General features: G+C 39.6%; 1 protein-coding gene across 2 annotated transcripts in view; it reads left to right on the plus strand.

Moving 5' to 3' along the window:
• QTMAN (queuosine-tRNA mannosyltransferase) overlaps positions 1-22903 on the plus strand; it is a 200617-nt gene that overhangs the window by 19800 nt on the left and 157914 nt on the right. The window contains exon 3 of one of the 2 annotated variants that reach the window (XM_075152710.1): positions 8399-8587. The exons of the other annotated variant lie outside the window; for it this stretch is intronic. The gene's annotated coding sequence lies outside the window, so the exon portion shown is untranslated. The remainder of the gene's footprint in view (positions 1-8398; positions 8588-22903) is intronic. 2 annotated transcript variants of the gene reach the window in all.

Raw genomic sequence — 22903 nt, forward strand, 5'->3', positions numbered from 1 at the left:
GTTGTCTGTCATCGGGGCTATCCTGTCCCTGCTGCTCTAGGGGATGAAGACTTGGTCTCTTCGCTGCTTGCGTTATAGCACAGCTTTGCAATGCTAAGCCTCGTTTGATGAATCTTGCTATTGTGGGTTTTGCAAGTGGAAGAGTCCTTAGCTCAGTGCCATAGTTTGTGAGGAGGTGGTAATTGTTCTGGGGACGGCTGGAGGCTCGCACCCAGACCGGCGCCCAAAGGAGCAGCGTGAGGAGGTGAGCACCCCGGCTAGCAGCAAACTCCCGCGGCTTCTGCCCGCCCCATCGCCCGGCAGCGATTCATCGCACAGCACCTAGTTGTTCGTCGGGGTGAAGGAGAAAGGAGGCAGGTTATTTGGGATGCCGCTTCTCATCTTTAGCGTTTCTTTAAACAATTTAACTCTTGGTGTGGCTATGACTTTCAAATTTATACATTCAGCTCAGTTTTGCCATCAGCTGTAATTTTCTTGATGCTTAATAAAGGTGTGGGGGGGGATTACTTTTTAAGTATTGCTTGGCTGTCCCGGAATGAAGTTGTTTTTAATGCTTAATCTTCTAAAATTACCAGTTTGTGGTAGTGAGCCACAGGCTATCAAATGCCACAGTTTTGCTTATAAAAAGCACCAGAGAGTATTTCAAGAAAAACTTGTTACTGATTACCTTTAAGGATTCTGTTTAAAAGTTAAAGCTTACAGTTTGTGATATTACATAGATAACGAAGAAGACTTAACGAGTGTTTCTTGTGTGATATTATTTCAAAATTAGATTTGTTACAGATATATTATGTTGCAACTCAGAATGACTGTTCCCGGGACGTGAATGTCTGCTGAAGATGTTCAGTGTGATCTGTGGTGCAACTGAGCTGGATGTAATTAACTGTTTATTGAAAGAAATCTGCTTATCTGTTATGTGAACAATGGAAAAAGAGAGCAAGACATCAGAAGTAAAGGTGCAGCTGCCTCTGCTCTTATGGTAAAGAATCCTCAACTCCTGAAAACCCAATCTTGGCAGATAGTAAATGCCAAGGATGGAGAGCTGGGGCTCATGCAGTCTCCACTTAAGATATTTTCCCAAAGTTCTTTTACCCACTCTGAGATCATTTCTTTGAATGTATCTTAGCCCTAGCATTCATATATTCAGCAACCTGTAAGTTGTGCTCAAGCTGCGAGTTTTACAGGGTTTCTAATGCCCTATTTGAGGGTGAGGTTGCTGTTATTTTTTTTCTTTAAACTTTACGAGCATTTTATAAAATGATGATCCTGTCATGCTTTTGGCCATGAATCAGCAAAGCATTTATGTGCATGCTTTAATTGAAGCGTGGAGTTGTCTTGCTGTGCAAATGTTGAAGTCGGTGAGACTATTAATTAAAATTAAGTATCTGCATAAGTGTTTTTTCTAAAAATAAGTTGCTTCATAACAGCTTTGGGCCATATTTAGGGAGGAAGGATTTATTTTTTTTCAAACTTTGAAAATAGGTATATAATTCTCTCTGAATTTGATGATAAAAGGTAGCAGCAATACCAGAGGGCAGAAGGTTCATGGGATGGAGTGTGAACTTTCTGCCTCCTAAGATGTCACCTAAGCTGCTATTTATTTATTTTTAAATAGAGAATAAAACTATTATGGTTTTCGTATTGCGCAGAGGGTGGTGTCAAGGAAAACTTCAGGAAAAGTTACTGCTTAAGCTACCCCCGTAGTGGAAGCACACAAGTTACACTCATAGGAAACAGTCAGTTCATCATCTTTCTTTCCTATTATCTGGTTACAACTCTGTTTTTCTTCCATCGAGTAAAACCTTGCATCGTTTAGTTGAAGTCAGTGCTTCTCGGTGTGAGACTTCTTAGCTAGTTGTGGTGTCATTTGTTTTCTGTCTGTAGTCGAAGGCATTATAAGTATTTCAGGGGAATACTGTGGGTTTTTTCACTCTACGTATTAGACAATTCACACATTTACTGTACAATTTACTTTACAAAATTATCTGGTTTATTATTTCTCACATCACCTTGGTAGTGTACTTTTGTCTCCTAAGTCTAGCTCTTTACCAGACTCACTTTATCATGCTGGCCTGTTACCTTTTTTCCAGATTTATTTCAAATAGACGACTTTTTACAAGCCCTAGTATTCCCCACCTGCAGCAAACCAATAAATTAATAGAGGAGGGAAGAAATACTGTAAACACAGAACAGAAGGATGTGTACCAAGCTGCTTGTACTGTCGGATGTCTGATTGCACCTCTGCTGTCTCTTCTTGCAATGCTGATTTTTAAGATCTTTCAGACATGCCTTTTTACAGGTATGTATATAAAGCACTGACCACATTCTTGTGCAGGGAATGATAAGAGACGTTACTGCACGTGATACGAGCTGGGAAGAAGCATCGGTTGCCCAAGGTCATGCAGATATTTGAGTACATGCAGATGCAGAATTAGAGCGCAGGTGTCTTCTGACCAGAAGATGATACTTCTGAGGTGCTTCGGCGTGATGTGTGTTGATGTCCCTGAGCTGTTGCTTTTTTTACTGCTGCAGTTCTTAGTCTTTATCGTTTATCGTTTATTCTTTTATTAGTAGTAGAAACTGAGACTCACGCTTGCATGTGAATACAGCTCAGATCCTTGCTGAAAATCACATGGTTCTTTCTAAAAATTTGGCTCAGAAGGTTCCTATTTTAAGTCACTAATTAATATTGTGGGGGGAGGGAGTTGCATTTGTTTAGCATTGGTGCTAAAAGTTTCTGAAAAGCATTGTCAAGTGAACACAAAGCAAAATTTATATTGTTTGGGGAAAAATACCAGTGTTGCCATCTTGACTACGAGCATGTCAGTTGCTCTTTATTGCTTTTTAAATTTGATTTCATTGTAGTGTGGCGAGCTTTTCAATAAACATAGTGGTTTCATTTATATAACACTAGAATTATTGTTAATGCACAGTTTCATACTGCGAATTACGTATGTAATATTGTGTCCAGTGGGATCCTGTATCACAAAATTTGCATAGTTATAGTACTAGTGACATCGTATCTCATACAAAGAACCTAGGGACCTGATACAATATCAGTAAAACTGTCTCATAGGTATGATTCAAACAGTTTTATTAGCAACATATGGGGTATGAAGGAGCCACAGAGGGTAGTTTTGAGTGTAAGGGTGCTGGCCTATCTTTTTCAGCCTGTAATTATATCAGTCCTCTTCTATGGCATTATTTGTTGCTGCTCTGGGATTGCTGAAAAATAACTACTAATATGGTGACACAAAGGATCAGAATAAATTATAATTGTTGACTTTACAAGAAATTCATTGGCAAAAAGGCTTACTATCCTAAGCTCGGGTGTGATTTCTGGTTCAGCTTCGGAGCTAAGCCACATACATGAAATAATATCTTTTTGAGAGTTGTAAGGTTTTCTGGCAACCTTATCCTGTTGTATTGGATGCTCTTGTGATCTGACGGATACGAAGAAGAAACTTCTTTTAGCTGCATTTTAGCTTTTAATCTTAAGCTAGGGGAGTGCATTTTGTTTACTTGATACTAGGATAATCAACTCTTGTTCCCCAAATGGAACACATAACTAGTCATCTTCAGATAAAGGGTTCATCATTTAAATGTTTTGACATTAAAAACTAGTGAAAATATAACTAGAAGATTACAGTAGTGCTCTGTTTAGTTGTACTACTTAAAATCATGATATGTATATAAAAATAATTTTTACATGTCGTAAAAATGGTAAAAGTTTAGAGGTTTAATGTTTCTGCTAATTGGCTACTGAAGAGCCACAGTGTATACATAGCTATTAGAGAAAAGTACTATTTGACTACTTCCTGATAACTTTTTAAAATGCTTGTGTTTTTAAAAACACCGGGCTGAGCAATATCTCTTTGCAGAACAGCCTGCGTAGGGATTAGGACAGTAACACAGACTTTACTCAAAATTACTTCTGAATTCTTTTATTCCTCATTGAGGTTCAGCACAGGAAAAACTAGAGTCTGGGGGACAGAACTGGTGAAGGTTAGCAGGACGTCTGTGAGGACGGGTCATCTGGGCAGATGTGCCTCTGCAGTGCTGGGACCTCTGTGCTGCTTCATTGATACGGAAGCATCTCTTCATCCATTTTTCTCCAGTTCATTTCCATTGTTTCAGTGTAGATCCATACGGCGCTTGTACAAATTTGATCTGGAAAGGATCCTGGGAATTGTTCATTTCTTGTATTCAGGTAGGATGAAACTTGTCTGAACCATTCCTGACTTAAATATACATTAAAAAGTTATTAGTAAGATTCTATGAACTTTGTAGGGAATGTAATTCAGAATTTAATTGCTAAACTTCTTTCTTAGGGTTCAAGCTCTCAATCAAAAGTGGCACTTCAGTTGAAGATCTATTAAAATTCTAGTATTCACTTGCAACACCTCCCAGAGCTCAGTGTTACCTGCTAGGATTTTGAAGTGTATACTCTGCAAGCCAACAATGAAAATACTGAACATACTAGACTGAGGACAGATTCCTGCCTGTTTCCAGTGTTCTGCCATTCTCATAGCAAACTACTGGTACTTACTCCCACAGTGTAGTTTTGCATCCTGTGATGTTCCCGTATCTTAGCGATATAACTTAGATTGTATTTCCTCTTTTTTATTGTCTAAAATGTTGTGTGAAAAAAACCTCACTGAAGTCAAGAGGCATTTCTTGTCGAAGGGGAAAATTAAGATTAGTTTGTGACTTCTTTTTTTCCTGTCAAATCTTGACTGGCCAGTCCTCTAGGTGTGTACAAATAGATCGTTTAATCGCTTGTTTTGTTTTGGTAACCTGTTGGTATGGAAGTAAGGATTACTTGTCTGTAATTCTCGTTTCTCTGTTTTCTTCTTTTTTGGAGTAAGTTTTGTGCTAGCACTTCATGTCTTTGGGAGCTTTTCTGACTTCCATGAGCTTTTGAAGATAATTGCAAGTGATTCGGGAGCTATTTCAACTAGTTCCCGTAGTATTCAATAGTAAAAGACCTCAGACTTTGCCAGTGTGAATTTATATTTTGAAAAATAACCTCTCATCCTATTTCTACCCTATCTCTTTGAAAGCTTGGATTGGAAACTCTCTGACAAATTCATTGCTGTTGAGAATCTTAAGTTCTTCTATGAAGACTGAAGTGAAAAATCATTAAACCTTGTCATTTTGAGAAACAAGTAGAAGCATGTAATCTAACTTGCAATCGAGAAGTGGACAGATACCAACCTTTGGGTGCATAAACATCACAATCTTCTGATCTTTGTATCTAATGCAGCTAGTCCTCTGGCTCCAAGGTGAGGAGTACCCCTGTAGTTTCATCTGCAGGGTGAAATGGTCATGTTCAGTGTGTCCCATAAAAACTGTCAGCTCTTTCGTTTAGACATCATTAAGCATAAACTTGTACTGTTTTAATGCGTTTTTTGCCTTTTTAATGTAATTTTGCTTTTTGCACACTTTATTATAGAGTTTTCTCCTTTCCCATATCATTTTTTGTTTGGAGTAGAAAGCTCACACCCACTTTGCTAAAGATGGTAAAGGAGTGATTTCTGAAATTAACTATTAAATAAAAAAATTATATAAACAGATCTGGACATCACATCATAGGGTCTTGAGAACTGTCTCAGGAGCCTCTAGAACCACTCATGTTAATTGTTGCATATCTTGTAAATGTGTTTATTTCAAAGTACTGGAAGACTTCCAAAAAGTTTCTATATTTAAAAGGGCAAAAAGGATGTCGGAGTGGATTTTAGCCCAGGACAAAATAAAGTAAAGGTTGACTTGGACTTCCGTCAGTGAAGGCTTAAAAGCTTAAAAAAAAAAAAAATTATTAATGCTGGTCACTATGGTTTTGTGATAGAAGGCTTTGTGAGACAAAGCAGATGTATTTTTTAATAGGATTGTGTGTCTGGCCTATGTTGCTATATTAAACTATTTTCTTTTAAAGCATTAAATCATTCCAACACAATATTTTGATACAAAAACTTGGATTATATGTAGCTGAGATACAGAAAAGAGTAAAAATGTCCTGTTGCTTAAAGTGTAACTTCTAATGGGATGCGAAAGACCTACATCTAGTGGGTCTCCAACGTGTTCATGGCCTAGTTTCACTTAATCAGCAGGTTTTTTGGTGATTAACTTTTGCTGCTATATTTTTCAGATGATGCAAAGAATAATGGAGAAATATAGCCACAGTTAGTCACGTAGTTCAGTCATCAAAATACAGTGAAACTGTAGTTGGTACAGAAAACTTAGGTTGGGAAAACGTGTTTTGAGAATACGGGCATGATATGAGGAGAGGCAGGGAGAGCTGGGACAGTTTAGCCTTGAGGTGAGTCGGCTCAGGGGCACAAACTGAAATACAGGAAATTCCATTTCAACACAGGAAGAAGTTTTTCAGTTTTTCGCTGTGAGTGGTCAACCACTGGAACAAGTTGCCCAGAGAGGCTGTGGAGTCTCCATCTATGGAGATACTCAGGACTCAACGTGGTCCTGAAGAACCTGCTCTGGTTGACCCTGGTTTGAACACAGAGTTTGGACTTGTCAAGCTCGGGAGGTCCCCCTCCAACCTCATCCATCCTCTGATATTGTGATTCAGGGAAGGACTTGGCAGGTCCTACTTGACCAACCTGATCTCCTTCTATGACCAGGTGACCCTAGTGGGTGAGGGCAAGGCTGTGGATGTGGTCTACCTGGACTTCAGTAAAGCCTTTGACGCTGTCTCCCACGGCATTCTCCTAGAGAAGCTGGCGGCTCACGGCCTAGACAGGTACACTCTTCACTGGGTAAAAAACTGGCTGGACAGCCGAGCCCAGAGAGTTGTGGTGAACAGAGTTAAATCCAGTTGGCGGCCGGTCACGAGCGGTGTTCCCCAGGGCTCAGTACTGGGGCCGGTCTTGTTCAATATCTTCATCAATGATCTGGACGAGGGGATCGAGTGCTCCCTCAGTAAGTTTGCAGATGACACCAAGCTGGGCGGGAGTGTTGATCTGCTGGAGGGTAGGAAGGCTCTGCAGAGGGACCTGGACAGGCTGGATCGATGGGCCGAGGCCAACTGTATGAGGTTCAACAAGGCCAAGTGCCGGGTCCTGCACTTCGGCCACAACAACCCCAGGCAACGCTACAGGCTTGGGGAAGAGTGGCTGGAAAGCTGCCCAGAGGAAAAGGACCTGGGGTGCTGGTCGACAGCCGGCTGAACATGAACCCGCAGTGTGCCCAGGTGGCCAAGAAGGCCAACGGCATCCTGGCCTGTATCAGAAATAGTGTGGCCAGCAGGAGCAGGGAGGTGATCGTGCCCCTGTACTCGGCACTGGTGAGGCCGCACCTCGAATCCTGTGTTCAGTTTTGGGCCCCTCACTACAAGAAGGACATGGAGGTGCTGGAGCGTGTCCAGAGAAGGGCAATGAAGCTGGTGAAGGGCCTGGAGCACAAGTCTGATGGGGAGCGGCTGAGGGAACTGGGATTGTTTAGCCTGGAGAAGAGGAGGCTGAGGGGAGACCTCATCGCACTCTATACAACTACCTGAAAGGAGGTTGTAGCGAGGTGGGGGTTGGTCTCTTCTCCCAAGTAACAAGTGATAGGATGAGAGGAAATGGCCTCAAGTTGCGCCAAGGGAGGTTTAGATTGGACATTAGGAAAAATTTCTTTCCTGAAAGAGTGGTCAGGCCTTGGAACAGGCTGCCCAGGGAAGTGGTTGAGTCACCATCCCTGGAAGTATTTAAAAGACGTGTAGATGAGGCCCTTAGGGACATGGTTTAGTGGGTATGGTGGTGTTGGGTTGACAGTTGGACTGGATGATCTTAGAGGTCTTTTCCAACCTTAATGATTCTATGATTCTATATGATTAACTGTGGTGATTATAATGCCATCGCAAAAGGGCTAGTGCAGTTGTTGCATATACAAAAGAGACCGTGAAGTGGATAAATGCATAAGATACTAACTTTCACAGCACTGCAAGACTGCCATTAGTATATTGTCTTGAACTCTGGTGGGGTATTTTCCTGACACGGTTAGGCCATCTACTTTAGAGAGGACCTTTGATGGCAGGTCAGGTTGATGGGGTCTCAGAGGAGAGAAGGCAAGGCTCACCTGGCTCCTCCACTATAGGGTTTAATAAAGTGTGAAGTAAACAAACCTACCGCTCGTGATGGTCAATGGGCATAGGTGATTGTGGATTCTCTGTCTTTTACGTTTAGCTCAACTGTAGTCTTTTTTTGCAGACATTACTGAGAAGAGTATTTGAGTTAAATGCTAGTATTAGGAAAGTATTTGGGATAAATATTTGGGTGAGGCAGCATTGGGTAGTATTTGAATGAAGCTGCTTAGCCTAAAACAGTTAGGAAGTTACACCAGATGAGCTCATATCCTTTTTTCTTTTTTTTTTTCCTCTCCCCCCTTAAACTCTGTTCAGAATTGAGAATGCTGTTACAACTGGGAAAATTGCACTTTATCATCTCTCCATTGGATTGAAGCGGATAGAACGGATGGGAAAAAGTACTGCTCACCACTGAGATCCATAGACAAGATTCCCAGACTGCTTTGTTGAAGACATCTAAAGCAGCACAGCCTGGTATTTTACTGCTCCTGGTTTTGGATGCAGGTAATAATACTTCTGATAAATATGCTGCGTTTCTTAGATGAAAAAGTGAAAGTGTGTCGTTCGCTATTTGACGGGAGAAGACACAAGACACAGGAGTTGAGTGGCTTATGGCCAATAATTCTATGTAGAGTCGGGGTCCTGGGCTCCCTGCTCTTGCAGTATGTTGTCTCTCCCTGTGGGTCACTGTGTCCATGCAGAGTGTTACCAATTCCAGAGCAAATTCATTAGTTCAGCTTCATCCTACGCTTTGTGGAATAATACTCTTAATTGTATGTGAAGGTGCTACCTTTCAGAAGATCATTGATGGATCAAGTTAAACTACTTTTCTTATCTTTCCGCGTGATGCTTGTTTGAGCAGGCAGCAGGGTCTACAATAAGGACTTCAGTGTGTGCAGTCTGGGGACTACCTTTCTTCATCTGTCTTGCTTGTGTGGTGGCACTACCTGGCCCTGTAAAGAAAAGGAGGCTTGATTGCCTCTTGTGCCCAGCTCAATGGGTACAGAGTTCTTGGTGTTTAGTAGATGTCTACTAGCGATTTTTCCTGTGCCTGCCCCTAAAACGATGATAGAGTTCACACCGTGCTTCTAGTGTATGGTAAGTCTGAGAAGGTTACAGGTTTTGGGAATCAAAGGAATTTTTCCTTCAAGGCAAGATTAGCAACATGCTTGTTGACTTTTTTCTTCTTTTCAATCAAAACCTGGATTCACATGGTTGCAACAGAGGTGGGAAGTGTTAAGATCATGAATGAGGTATGTCTGTTAACAATTGTGCTGTACTTGCAATTCAAGTAGACCAGCTTCATATGGCTGTACATGAGTGACAGACCTGAGAGACGAGTGGGCACTACAGCGAAATAGTAAGAGGCGACCAAAAATGTTTGGCCATTCAGATGTGTATTCCCTATTTACCACCCAACCTCCTCCCCCACCAAACAATCAAAATATGTGGCATTCCACTGTTCAGATTAATGGTAGACAACAGTGAATTGAGATTGTATTTTATACTTTTGGTGGGGAAAATTAGTTTTCTTCACACTGAGAATTAATAAATTTGGTTGTATCTTCAAGTGTAAAAGACATTTACTTGTGCATTATAAACAAAATGAAAATCTAATTCACTTTTTGTGAATTTTGCATGTAGTGGACATATCAGTCAGTATTTTAAGGGAGGGCCCCCTGCTCCCTAATGTCTCTAACACACCTAATGTCTCTAATCCCACCCCAGCTGGGATTGCCTCTCTTTAGGGAAGGCTTCGTGCTATTCTGCACGTAAAACTGCTCTAAGCCTGGTCCGTTTGAGGAAAGAAGCCGGTGTGACACAGTGTATGTCAGTGCTGTTCCTTCTTTATTCCCCTTTCTTTTCTAATAAGTTTGGAACTCATCAGGCAACTTGTACTAAATTTGACAGAAGAGTTACAAGCTTAAAGGTTTTAAGCTCCTATGTGTTAAATTAAAATATGTGGTCAAGTAATGAAAAGACAGTATTACGGGCTGCAATGAGGGAAGGGCTGCGGTGCAAGCTCTTAGGAGACAGCAGAGAATTCAAGTATTTCTTAGATTGTGTTGCTTATATTGACACATATTTCTTCTAGTGTCCTAATTTGATTTGTGTACTGGATGGAGGCATCAGAACTAGCTAGCACTGTTCTTGTATGTTGTAGTAGCATTATCTGGAGGTCTCCATAGCGTGGGGATTGTTCGAACTTTTACAGTCTGGTTATTCTGATGAAGTTTTTATTGGCTTGTTTGATGCTTGTGACACTCTTTTCCTCCCTCATCTTGCCATTTCCTTACAGTAGTTATTTTTGTTCTTAGCATCTATGTTTTTCAGGGAATTTTTATTTTTAAATTTGAGGTGGTGTCTTGTTAAGAAGCTCTTTTTCCAACTGCTTTTTATTGTAAAGATGTGGGCTTTTCCCTCTCATTCTTCACTCCGTCTTTTTACTCAGTCTTTTTAATAATAATAAAAAAGGCATATTATAAAACTATCAGTTGAGTAGTCAGGAGTCTTTAGGGAGTAAGTAAACTGTATAAGAACAACTTTGTTTTATATTTTAAAATTTTATGGGGTGCAATCAGTTAATGGTATTTCATTCTCAATGTAAGGTAGGAAAGACTTGCCTAATTTAGTTGTTTTCAGTGGCAGCTAGTGAGATAGCAAAGCCAAATATGAAAAAGTTTTTAATAAAGTAGAGTTTTGGGGAGCCTAGTTCTTGAGTGGTGCGTTTTCCTTTAATCGTTGCCAAAGAGTGGAAACGCTGAAGAAAAGCTTTCATGTACTACAGTACCTGCAATTTGTAGGTGGTATTACTGTCCACGATGGGTGGAGAAGGTATTGTGCCCATGGCTTGGGCATGTAGGTGCATCTCTTCCAGGCAGATGATACACATGAGATTGAGGAAGGGGGTTAAAGACCTAAATCATAACTTACTACAGGAAATAACAGACTTCTGGTTATTCACGTGAAATCAAATGCCAAGGACTATATATGTTTAAATTATGAATTCATTTATGATTAATGTTTTAATTATTTGTCTGTCCTAAATTCTGCCATGTTTCAAATTTAATTACATTTGAGATACAGGAGTAAACAACAAGCTCCAGGCCCATCCCTTCTTCCACAAATCGCTTACAACCACCACGATGCTTTCTCAATGGGGGATTGTGCCAGGCGCTGAAGACCTGTAAAGCCTCTGAGGCTGCTTCTTGCACAGCCGAGCAGGGCCCGCAGTAGCCTCGTCAGCTGGGCAGAGATGGAAGTCACATAAACTTAAAGTAATGTCATCTTCTGGTATGTATCAGCAGGCGGGAGAGGACTGGTAGCACAGCCCCTGTTCAGAGCTGGGGAGAAACAGCCTCGTGTAGGAAGAACAGTGTCTCTCTCGCCTCCGATGCAATCCCCAAGTAAGTGAACTTGATGTGATGGGGGGAAACAAGAATGCTAGTTCATGCAAATATTACACGTTGTGTATTTTTTACCGTAAACTGTAAAAATCGTGTATCTCATAAAGACAGAACTATGATTGACATTATACAGGATAAGATTTTCAAAAGCTTTTAAGAATCTTTGCTGAACTGCCATTTTCAGAAACAATTTAGATATTTAGGTACCCAAGTCTCATTGTAACTTCATGAGATTTTCAGCTTCTCCTTTTGAAAATATGGCTCCAAGTTACTTAGGTATTTTCTCTAAAATACTTTCATCATGCTTAACTTCATATGGTGTAGAGCATAGGGGAGGGACATGCACTGAAATACGATGAGCACGTGCAGAGCAATAGTGAGTCCAAGGGCAGATGGGTGTTTACTGGGGTGAGTGGAGATCGGATGGAGACCACCAGTGCCACTCTCGCAGGTGACCAACTTCCAGTTTCTCATTTATTTGCATCAGGCGTATACTGGGTAGGTAAGCACAACCTGTCCATCTGTAACTCGTTTCAAGCTTCAGTGTGCAGTTAAGTGGCTCTATAAATGTTAGTGATTTCCACATGTAGGCTTTGATATGCAAGTGGTGGTGTTAAATGTAAAAGAAAATTCAGGGCGCATCTCAGCTGTTGGCTCCTTTGCTGCACTGTGGTGCTAGTAAAAATGCAAGACAGCATGCAGGTTGCAGAATTATAAAGGTGACAATTGTGTTCTTGGCTATGCGGGTCTAGGACGAGTGCCTCCAAGGACTGTCCTCTTCTGCGGACTCAACTACCTCTCCTACGCAGTTTGCAGGCACAGGGGCAAGCCCTTCCCACTGCACTTTCTGAGCGTTCAGCTTGTCCCCTGTCCCCTTTGGAAAAATGGTGGGATGAAGCTGGAGTGCTGATGACCAGCTGGATTGCGGGGTGCATCTGTGCGCTGTATCTGATGCGTTTTTATTGTTTGAAGGCAATTCCTTCTGACTTCATGCACTTTTCTTGTGTGGTCAATTTGTCCTTTTCATAAAGGACATGCAACTATGTTTTAAATTGAATGCATTTCATTTTTAACAAGGCCACTTTTTCACAAGTAAAAGCCTAATGGAAGCCTAGCTGATGAAGTAAGAATTTTTTTAAATTATTGGAGGCTTACAAATGATAAAGCTTAATTTAAACCCAGGAAAAATTCCAAAGTCTTCCATTGTTCTTTTAGGGCGTTACTGCTAGAAGCTTTTTTTTTTTTCTGAATTACGCACTTTAAAATCTGAGGAATATGTCTTAGTGCACAGCAAAACGACATCCTGTGTTCAAATGGTAGCAGCAATGAGTACAGACAGTTTTGAATCATGTGGTTGCTGCTGTGAAGGTACTTCAGAGACTGAAACTAGAACCCCTCCTAGCACTTCCATCTGCATACCTGTAATTCACATCATCTTTAGAAAGGACTTCACCGCACGTTTGCAAAGCACGGATCGAAAGCATGCGTATCAAATGTCGTGCTGCACTTTGGTCTGGAAGTGTCTGAGGTGCGGGGGAAGATTGCTGTGTTTTTTCAGAGAGGTGTAGCATGGGCTTTTCCCATGCAGAAGAAAAGGCAAGTGTAGAACTTGAAGTGTGCATCGTATGTACTCACATATATTTATACATAGGCTGATAGGTTCTTTTTCTGTGTTTTTTCTGACAACTTTAATTTGAATATTATCTACTGGAAATTTCACAGGATTCTGGTAAACAGCTAATAATTATTTTTAGGTGATTTCCAGTATGTAATCTCATTAACTCACTGTTTTAGCATACTCTGTAACAGTGTCTTCTCAAATTTTTTTTTTTTAAATGAGGCAAACCAGGGGTAGTTACTCAGATGTTTGCTAGGAAACAACAGCTGCATAGGTGCTGGCTAGAACCTGCAAGTCTGAGCCAACATGCTTGGTAGGACCCTGGTGTAGCCAGAATACTTTTGCAGAAGTAAATCTTAAAATACCAATTTTCTGTCTTGTTTTGTACGTTGCTGTTGTTGTTTGTTTGTGGTTTTGTTGTTGTTGTTGGTTTTGTTTTTTAATTTTTCATGAATAATATGTTCATATATAGCAGGGCAATTCTAAGCATGTCTTAGATGTGTATGGGGCACAGCTACAAACAATTTAAAAATCTCACTTAGAATGGGCTCAAAGAATTCCAAATATGGACTTTATATATATATTTTTTTTTAATTTTTTTTTAATATATATATATACACACACACACATCCCTTCACTTAAGGGATATTTGACTTTCACTGGGTTAGAGACCCTGTAACAGATCGGGGTGCAGATCTGTAGGAAGCAGTATTCTCACTGAGATCAGGATGAGGCTTGTTTTGCTCTTCTGTTCATGAAGCAGCAGCTGAAAGTGAAAGCCTGCAACTTACAACAGTGGCTTGATTTCTTACAGCAAATATTCAGATTTTAATGAGGTCAAAGGATTCACTAGGTAGCTTTCCAGGTACCATGTACTTACCTGAATCCCTGAGTAACCCACCAATATAATTTAAGTGATGAGAGTGAAAAACTGAAGTAGTGTCATTCTTGAGGGTGCACATATATGACTTGTGCAGAACTCATGATCCTGGCTAACCTGGGGCATAAAACTTTTGAAATAAAACCTGGATTTGCAGTGTGGTAGCTTTGAATCATTGAACGAGCTTGCTAGGCCAACCGATTCATCTCAGCTTAGAATGGAAACTAAAACCCCTCCCTGCACCTAGAGGGAAGCCTAAAGAGGAAATAATGACTTAAAGTATGCTTTTATCTCCTGTACTGAAAGAAGATAAAATTTTTGGTTTAAACATTTTATGCTGAAAAGCTGCGTTTTGTGTCATTTTTGGCAATTTATTTATGGTCTTTAAAAATGCATAAGTGACTACAGTTCTAAAAGCATTTGGCAAAAGCTAATTGTGTGTTCTGTGGTCAGCAAAAACTTATTGGTTGGTGTTGCATTTTTCATTCTGCAGGGCTATTGGCAGCTAAGAGAGTTATGTATTTCTGTATCTTTTGTGAAACTGTAATGAAAATGAAGTTATCATTGTGAAGCTTAGTTTTGACAGTAAGAATGGCCCTTCAATCTCTGAAGGCTGCTGGATTCTCCATACAAGTTGAAACCGTAAACATTTTATGGCACAAGATGAATTGCTGGGATCCAAACATAAATTTTAGAAAGAAAAAGAAAAAAAAATGGAGTGAGTGCCTGCATCCCTGAATTTCTTAAATTGCTGCAGGAAAGAAGAGCCACATGGTATTTTGGTAACTTCTAATGCATTGGAAGAATATAGACTACAGGTGACTTGGACCAAATCCTGCAGACATCCTGTATGCAGGAATATGACCTAATTTTAGTAAAATAGGACTTTATGTTCAGCTTGCATTGTCCAGACTGCTGAAGAATTTTACCTAAACTACCAGATTAAGTATTTCTATCATTCTATCATTGCGGAGTCCAATACCATGGGCCCAAACCACAATCTTTAATTTTCTTTTTTGAATCGAAGAGCATGGAGGGAGAAGAGTATTTTCGTGTTCCTTCTTTGAAAATGAAAACAAAGGAGACTGACATCCTTTTACTTTTTCAGTCAAGTGTCACTCATCCTAAAGTTGTAGTAATCAATTCAGAATGGTTACTTACACTTCTTTACAAAATTGGATGAAAGAGCCTTGCAGATAAGTTAAAGACCACAAAAAAAAAGCTTATAACTTCATAACTTTAAACTGAATTAGTTGTTTCTTTGAATTGCTTGGTTTCAGTCATGTTGCCATAGGTATCAAAGCAGCTGGCTAATTATAATTTCTTTGTAAGGATTTCTGCTTTTTTATATTCACGTTTCAGCAAATCAAAGGATAGGTCTTCAGACATGAAATGGAAGGTGTGTTGTTTTAAAGATATGCTAAACATACCTATACCGAGTCGGTCTAGGTATTCTGGGTACCAGCAGCAGTGCAGATGCAGTGACACCGGATTTGCATATGGCAGCAATGTAATTACATGCCGTGCATTCTTGGAAAATGTTTATCTTGCTAAAGCTTCCTTCTGACTTTGGTGTTTTATCTCTGCTAGCTAGATTAAGCTAGCTCAGATACTGCTACTCACTACACTTACAGCTTTCTTGTGGTGTTTGAAAGGACCCTACGTGTTGGTTGCCAGCAAGTTGTAATGATAATGCTACTTCTATTGATTTATGTTCAACTCTGCTTCACTTTAAATGGAGACATCCATTTGGGGCTCTTTGTAAGAGCCTACTTTATTAGGTCTTTGGTACCTTGGAAGAAATCTGAAGCCCTAGACGCTTTAGCAATGGTGGAAAATCCTAATGGTTGGGTTTCTGCAATGATTGTAAACAGCTCTGCATCTCCATGTAGGTAGCGTAGCAATGATTATCAGTCCATGAATTAAGAGGATATTTTGTTTCTAGTCTTCATGTTACATGATGGAACAAATAGAAAAATTTCATTAAGGCATCAAAGATAACTGCATGCGAAAGACTTCTTGCGCCACAGACCGAGAAGCAGTGTTTTGGTGTAGTCTTGTGCATAACTTCATAGATGTGACTGACAATAAGTTAAATGGGAGCCACTCATCTGCCTAATACTGCTGTCGTTCACAAAGATCCCCCCATCACGAAGATGGAGCCGTCCTATTTATCTTCCTAGAAGCACATATAGTGAAGTCATGGAGAAACAACTTAAGCGAGTGGGGTCCCCAGCCCACTCATGCGTGCAGTGCTGTTGGAACCTATACAGCTTCTTGTACCAAAAAAAAGGGTATTTTGGAGATGATTAGCATTATTTTTACACTTGCATCTTTTAGTAATGTGTTTTGTTTAGTGTCATTTTGCTAAATAAAGGTTTAGTTCAGTTCTAACTTGAAAGACTGGCTTTAAAGCTGCATGCAGTGACTGATTTTCTTTTGAAGAGTTGAATCTATTTACAGAACCTCACTACTGTTTTTAACTAACTTCTTTGCAGTGTTTTCTTTCAACTTTCAAAATTCATTAGCTGTAAACCATGTGTAAAATGTCTTCAGTCTTTGAATTGCTGTTTTATTTAGCAGCCTTGCTTATCTGTGAATCTAAATTAAAAAAAAAGTCATTTAGTGAGGAAATAGTTAATAACAAAACATTATGAATAGTGTTTGAAGAGGCTGTTAGTTTTGCTCAGGAAGTTTTCATTTTCTAGAATTTGTGCTGCCTCATTATTTGTAATATTGAAACTACTCCTTACCAATCATACCAGTCGCTTACATGAAGAAATGAAAGTAATGTTTACAATTCTGGGTGGAAAATACTGAGTTAGGCTTAGCGGGCCAAATTCTGCTTTGAAGTAAAATGGTAAGAACCCGAAGTATTGCACGGAGTGATCATTTTTAACAGGGTTGCAAACAGGATTCTTTATATCTTTTTGGAATGAGTAAATTTGGCGAAAAGATGCAGTTTGTGAACCAAAGTCAAGACCAAGATTCTCCAAAGTTCATGGCTAATGCATCTCAAAACTTGATGTCAGCTAGTCAAAAATTGGGATGAAAGAATTTGGAGGTGAGTATGCACTCTGGAAGCTGTGTTGGCTGTGCTGGTGGATGGTGTTCTCTCCCTAGTCATGTCATAGGGCCAATTTTTGCTCTTTTTTCAAGGTTGGTAGACTTTTGGTGGTCACTAAACTTCTTTTTTCCTTATCATAGTTGGGTAATTGACCTTAAGTGTCTTCTAGTTTGAGTAATTATACTTTACCTACTTTAAAATTCACTCTACAGTCTCTGAATAACAGGCTAACGGTAACCTTTATTTCTGGCCGTAGCCGTGACAGCATGTTTTTGCAGGTTTTAGTTGTCGTTTTTCTAAAGGTTTTGGAACCTCTTGGTGTTCAATGTTTAGGGGTGAAGGAACCTTAAGTTATTGTTGGCTCAGACTCCAAGCCCAGGTTAGGTCGTCTTTAGGCTGTTCCATCAATATAAAGTTCACTTTAAATTGACTTTTGGCACTTAGGGATTTTTCAGCTGTAGAAAAATAACACAATGTTGTGTAGCAGCAGTGAAAACAGGTTGGCACAAGGAGAAGCTATCGAGGTATGTTATACTTCAGCCACAGTATCGGTTCTTGGGGAGCATAATTCAGAGCAGCCATTGCCTCCCTTAAATCTTCATGTAGTACGTTCTCCCTTCTGCACGTAGGTTTGACTGTTGGCAGAAGTAATCCGGATGCAGTACTTAATTTCATTTTTAGTCATACATCAGAGAAAAACTATTTATCATCAAAGATTCAATAGAAATATTTACTACTGTATTTTTAACTACAGAGTATTCTATGCACTTTAGTACTAAGAATTTTTTCAGGGAAAATACCGGGCAGCTCTGTGTCCCCCAACATTCCCCCACCCTGCCCCTACAGATCATCTTTTTTAATGACATCAATGCGAAAAGACATAGCTGATAAACTGTAAGTTCATTTTGTTTTTAAATTGGTCATTAAGGTAGAAGTTCTGATAATATTGCAAAATCAAGTAGTTTCCATAAAAAGATACTGACTTGCACCTTTTTTTTGTTTTATAAAGCATCAATATTTTTGTCAAAAAACTGTCTCTATGCTAAGTAACAAGTTAATTTGTCTTTCAGCGAACAATATGAAGTTACTATTTGCCAGTCACGTATGGTTTTGTAACTACGGCTTCTTTCCTAGCCACATCTTTCAGAAGTTGCAGTGTGTTCTCTTTGAATATAAAGCAGTTCGGTAACACTAGGAATGCTTTAGAGTGTATCAGCAAGTTGTTATATTGAAAGACTTCAAGAGGCAATACATTAGGCAAAAAGCAGCGGCGATACCTGTAGAGCACACCATACGTGCCCTTAAGCAAAAGATAATAATTAGTTGCTTGTATTCCCATGCAAACTAGCCCAAGCGTTGATGTTTATGAATTGCAAAGATCACTGCGATACCAACTCAAGCTCCAAGCTGCTGGAGTTGTTTATGCCCATTCAATTTTTAATGCACCTATAAGATGTTTTGATGAGGGCATTTAATCCAAAGGGATTTGCCTGCCATAATCATACCTCCAGTGATTTAAACACAAAAGTGAGGGTAGTTCTTCAAAGTATTTTAAGTGCTAACTTCCACTTCAGTATTAATAATAAACAGTAAGAACATCTCTGAAAATATCTTCGTATTTTGTTGGCCGAATGCGATTCAGTTGTTTCTGTCACGCTTATGGGATGATGGTCATTAAAAGTCATGAAGTATCTGCTGTTAGGTAGCCTGCAGAGTGAGAAGTTGCCCACAGCTTGTGGGTACCTGCTTTGCTAATTAGTTCATAGCCATACAGATCATGCAATTTGCACTTCAGTCAAAAGAAAATATTTGACTAGAATCGACTTTCTTTGGCAGTCTGGTGCTGTGTTTCGTAAAACCTCAGTTGTAAGGACTGTGATTTAAATAATAATTTAAATAAAATAATTTAATTAATAATTTAAATAATATTGCAAGTTTACACACAATAATGTATTTGTGGTTAATTTGTAGCTTGTATGTTTTAGAGCACATTCGTGTAGACTCCTGACAGTTGAACCATTTTGTTATTGCAGAAGTCGTGGTGTTTCATTGCATGTGCCTGTACTTATGGCAAAACTGGTAAAAAATACGGCAAAAAATATGATTTAAAAAAAAGAGGTCTGTGCAGAGCTCCTCTGTGCCAAAGGATTGCGGACTGTTGGGGATGTGGTGAGCTGGGGGGTGACCTTGTATTAGCTGAATTTGGGGGGAAGGGAGTAAAACTTTATTTTCTTTTTTAACTGGAAGATGTTAACACAAAATCTTACTATGGAAGCTCCTTCTGTTATCAGGTTTGATTTGTGCTTAGCAAAAAAACCCAAATTTCCACTTAGGGGTGGGAGAAAACACTTAACACATTCCTTTAGTTCGTTTCAGTGAATTAAAAGAAGACATTAGGAAAAAAAGATCATGTGAGTATATATTACCTGAACCATATAATTTAAATGTGAGCTATCTCCATTCAATTATGAGAGTGGGAGGAGTTTGTTAGTCACCGTGGAAGGCAAAATGTCAAAATGACTAGTTGTTACAAGGCCGAGGAGGTAAGGTTAATTCCCGAGCAGCGGAACAGGTCTTTAAGAACTGTGGTAAGAGTATCCCCAATATAAATATAGCTAATACTATTTTGGTGTAATTACATTAGTTGTCATGGCACTGTTTAGGAGATTACATTGCACCGCTGCTTGCGTGGGACAGTGCTGGCAGCTTCGTGTAGGTAGGAAACATAAAGCTGCATCATGTTTTGAACATGGAAGTTCCTCGTGTGTTATACCTGGTTTTCTGGGACTGTAGTCAAGGTAATAAGAATATACAATATTCCACTTGTGCCCAGTCCTGAGAAAGCTCACCGGAGGAACTTCTTCATAAAGAAATGAGTTGTTAGTCTCCCCCCACTAGCTTATGTTCTGCTGTGTAGCAGATAAGAATTTGTTTTTAGATCATAGGAGATACTGTATCATGTGTTGATAGCCTCCATGACAGTTTTTCAGTAGATCCCTGCCTCTAGTAGTTTTTGAAAAGCTTTAATTGTGATCCATTAGTGCAAAAAGAGTTATTTTCACCTTAAATATTTCTCAAAGGAGCATGTGGGCAGGAGCTTTCCTGCTGGACCTTCCTCTGCTGCTTACCCCTCTGCTACCTGTTTCTAGTGTCTGGTTCTTTAGCTAAAATAAAGTCACCCTTGTGCTCTAAACAAATGTGCAGAATTCATGTCTTAAGCTTTTGGGGGGCTTCATTCCCTGTTTTCAAATATAACTACTTACTTTCTGAACACTTAAACACAGCCAGGGCAACAGACTGATTTAATTCTGTCAAATGCGGTCCTGATGTAACACCTTATATTTCCTTAAAAAAAAAAGAGAGAAAGATTTATTGATCTATCATTTAATGTAGGTGCTGCTGGAAATCCCATTGTTCGCTAGTTTTTTTTTTAAAACGGAAGCATTTCTGTAGGCAGAATTACTTCTGTTTACAGGAAAGATAATACAGGGAATTAGCTGAAATACTCCAACAAAATAATTTTCTTACTAATATTATTTAATAAATCAGTGTTGTATAATCTCATTTACCTTTAAGGAGAAATAAAGAAAATCTTCAAATGCTATGATCTACATATGCAAATATAAATTGCAGGAACATAGCTGATGATGCATTGAATGGCGTGAACAGCAGTCGTGCTTGTCAGAGTTCTGCAAGAAAATGATATTTCACAGTTGTGAAATGTGAAGAAATGCACTTGGTATGGAGTCCCACCCAAACCCGATAAACAGGGATTTTTTTCTCTTCTGCAAGAGGTGAGCAGTTGTTGCACAGTGTTACTACTTCTGTGATAGTCGATTCATCCCTTTGCTATGCAAATTTTAAGTATACAAGGATTCAGTACTTTTATTTAAGAAATATGCCTGCAGGCTGTATTGGTAGGCTTTAGGGAAATATCTGGTTTGGTGTGAAATAAATAGTTGTTAAAAGATCACATGAATTTATGTCTTAGAAGATGAAAAGTGATGCTGTAAGCGTTTTGAGAGCGCCCTCCTGTCCCCGGCACGCGAGCTTGCTGCTTGGTTTTGGTTTTTCAAAGAAACCTCACCAACCTCACGGAAAATCACAGAGCTGCAGGCTGGGGTGGGGAGGAGGAGAGCAGCAAGGCGTCACCTTAAAAACACAAGAATTAGGACTTGAATTTCAGACACCTTCAGTCCCAACCTCTGGGAGTTTGACCCTTGGAGTAAATGCTCGCTGGTCCTGGTTGAGGGAGCAGTTGCTTTTGCTTAAACTTCTGTTTTCAGACCATTTGAGCGCTCAGCTTTTAATGAATGGATTTAAATGCCATAATTCAGGTTTATGTGCAAGTCGTAGGCATCCAAGTTTGCATACTTTGAGTGAAACGGGAGGTAAAAAAAAAACCCTCTGAAAACATTTGAGTGAAAGACTGCTTTGGTACTTGCAGTTGGTGTTGAAGATTTGTCTTGCTAAAGAAAACAAAATGTTTACCTAAAAGCTATTTGCTGCCTAATGTGGGAGACATTTTAATACACAATTACAAAATACAATACCAGTTTAATAAAATTTAGGTTGTAAAATAGCTATTAGGTTAAGCCCAGCCCCTTTTTATTCTGTTGCTGTCAAAAATACTAATCGACTCCTCACTTCAGTATGAAATTCACTCTTGGTGCAGTTTTATTACCCTTTCTTTCTCTCATCCGGCAGCATCATTCTTTCTGCAGTGGTTTCTTTTCTGCTGCAGAGGAACAATGTGTTTTGGAAACATTTATTCCTTTTCTATGAATAACTTTGTCTTTGTTTATGTAACTGTGGTGAGGACTCTTATGCCTTAATGACCTAAACTAAATAAATTAACTTGCTCGTTACCTTTCAGTAGAGACACTTTAGACGACTCTTACTTCTGACTTTAAAGCGTAAATCAGCCCAGAAGTTTAAATGCCTGAACTTGTGTTTCTCGTGCACACTTAGGTAATATCCACTGAAATTAGTAATCCTGATGCTTGTCTACATGAGAAAGTTGTTATACTGGTTTAAATAGAGCTGATCAAAATCAATTACAGCTCTCTAGGTGAGGCGGCAGCAGCCTTCTTCACGTGCCTCCTTGTCTCTCCTTTTCGTACCTCTGCAAAATGTGCTCCCTCATCTTAAATTTGTCATTTTTAATTCTGTCCTATTGTTTTCATTGAGAGGGATTAGTAAAGGTAAATCTTAGCTTTTGTAGCATTAACATTAGCTTATATCTGTCATATTTGTCTCCTAGCTAAACTAAATACTGCTTTTTTTTTTAACTCTGTCACACTTAGTTTGAAAGAACTAGCCTACCTAGAACTTGGTACGGGGTTTCCAGTGGGGAAAAATCATTAACAGATGTATGTTTTCAAAAGTTTGATTTTTATGCTGTTTGTCTTTCCTGATCGTCGCTGCACACGCACCCAAACCGGGCAGAGGTACGTGTGGGGACCCATTTCTGGTGCTGGTGGTGTTGCTTGGTGGAGGTACGGCTGCAACCAAAGCCATCGCTTCTCAGAGAGCCTGAATGATGGCCTCGCGGCTGCTGGGGAACTGCCAGGTAATGGCAATTAGGCATGGAAACCATTAAAACCATTTAGTGGTGATTCTTCTGACGATGCTGGTGTCAGAAGAAACAATACACTTTGTAAGCTGTTAGCAGCAGATTAAAAAAATAAAAGTACAATACCCATCAGGTGTACATGGTGTAGCTTCAAGGAGAACATAGTGTGTGGGCACGTGAAGGGTGATGGGGCGGGATATGTGCCTGAATTTTATTTGATACGCCTTTTTCCTCACGAGTTTGTAACTATTTTTTCCTTCACATTTCATCTAG

The sequence above is a fragment of the Calonectris borealis genome, chromosome 6 (assembly GCF_964195595.1).
Source record: "Calonectris borealis chromosome 6, bCalBor7.hap1.2, whole genome shotgun sequence".
In the NCBI taxonomy this organism is placed as follows: Eukaryota; Metazoa; Chordata; class Aves; order Procellariiformes; family Procellariidae; genus Calonectris; species Calonectris borealis.